This window comes from Aptenodytes forsteri, unplaced genomic scaffold, assembly GCF_000699145.1.
Source record: "Aptenodytes forsteri isolate BGI_AS27 unplaced genomic scaffold, ASM69914v1 Scaffold172, whole genome shotgun sequence".
Classification (NCBI taxonomy): domain Eukaryota; kingdom Metazoa; phylum Chordata; class Aves; order Sphenisciformes; family Spheniscidae; genus Aptenodytes; species Aptenodytes forsteri.
The window spans coordinates 10088952-10090841 of record NW_008795018.1 but is presented as its reverse complement, the minus strand read 5'-3'; positions in this window follow the sequence as shown (position 1 = coordinate 10090841).

Here is a 1890-nt window from a genome sequence, read left to right as displayed (position 1 = left end):
ACAGGCCCTGGAAATGGAATTTGTGGCTCTTTTAAATATCCACTTTTTTTTTTTTTTTTTTGCATAATGAGATCAAAACTGGACCCAGACCCAAGTACCAGTTCTGCTGACATTTTTGGAAAGGGCAAGGGTGAAGTTGCTTTATCAGTTATTCATTGGGAGTTTGCATCCTGATATAGTTTGATACTCCTTTGTACACGGCTCACCATAGGTACTTGCAAGCTTGGGTGCAGTCTACAGCAGCCAGTGCTGCCTCTGGTGCTGTGATGCCTGCTCTGTATCTGCAGTCTCCCGCTCCACCCACCTGCATCCTCCAGTCCATGCTCCATCCACCATCCCCTTCTGAATGCACTGCCACTGTCAGAGTTGTAGCTGATAAAATAATGCTGGGCTACAAGAGAAATTTCCTGAAAACTGTTCTGAGTTTAACTAACACAGTGGTGCTGGTGTACTCCTGCCTTGCCTCCAGCACCCAAACAACTGTGGGCTTTGCACAGTTTGCACATTGCTGGTGTTTCTGCTTTTGTCTGCACTTCAGTTTGAACAAACATTGTTTTGAAAATATTTCCACTCCTTACAGCATGCACTGGTACAAATAATCCTGCCTCTCTATCACTGCTGCCATGCTCTGGCTGTTTGGACCATCAACATCCGGGAAAAAAACCCAAAACGGGGAACTGATCTGAGTTACAGCTATTCTGCTTCTCTGTGCAGTCACAAAGGCATGTGCCAGTACAAAACAAGGGAAAGTGCGGGAATATGGACAAACAGGAGGGGTGGATCAGAAACAGAAAGGGCAGGATCAGCTCTGGTGTCAATTAAAACCACTTTAGAAACTACAGTCTAAGTTCTCAAACAACATTAGCGTCATAAAAAGATAACAGAGGCAGATTTCCAGTTTGCTAAGTGCATGCTTCATAATAACTATAAAAATGACTTTATAATTTCTGAAGCTTTCAGGGAAGTTTGGTAGAGGTCACGCACTGATCTGGGCAGCGATAACAGGGAACTGGACCTGGGGGAGACGAACAACCCAAGACAGGAACAAGAAGTATAGGGGAAAAAGAAATGCACTTGGTTTTTTTGGGGGGAGAGGGGGCTTCTCTTGTGGTGCGTTTTACTTTACAAGCAGGAAGAACTATTCTTAAATAAGTGCCTGTGTGTTACGTTGGCACTGGAGCAGGTCCCCAAGGGATTCCTGAGCATCACAACTCCGCGAGCTGCTGAAACTAATTCAGCTGGTTCCCCCAGCTTATGTCTCATCTACCACTGCTTGCTTTTGCTCCTGCAGATGTGTGCAATGAAACTGGCAATGGGATTCTTCTTCTAACAAACTCTGTATTCTTGGACTTTACCCCAGTGGATTTTTGTCTCCAAAAATCTTTTTCAGGCAGCCAAATACAAGTTCTACCAGCACCTGGTAGCAAATGCTGGGCTGATAATTGAACTTTTCCTAGTGATAGGTCAGGCTGCTTAAGAACAGCTTTACCAGTCATGGTAGAGGAAGGTGAATGGGCTTGTCAAGCTGAAGGAGAGACGTGGTGACTTGACCGATGGCAGTAAGCCTGCTCTTTTACGTAAGCAGGCTGGATTGCATAGTCTCAGGTGACCACACACCATCTTTGGCTGTGTGTCTGCTGTCACTGCTTTGCAGCCAGGCTTGGTAGACATCAAAGTAAAAGTCTCCCCTTATGTGAGGAGGCATGCCTAGCTATGGAGGTAGCAGGAAGGGGATGCGTGTCCTAGTCACAGCAGCACCACCACGGCGGGGAAAGCCCATGTGCAGATGTCCTCTGTGACTTTGTGAGCAGCATTCAGAAATAGCCCTGGCTAAGAATCTCCTGTGTGGTGTCACTGACACCTCCCGAGTCAGGAGGATAATCTGGATCT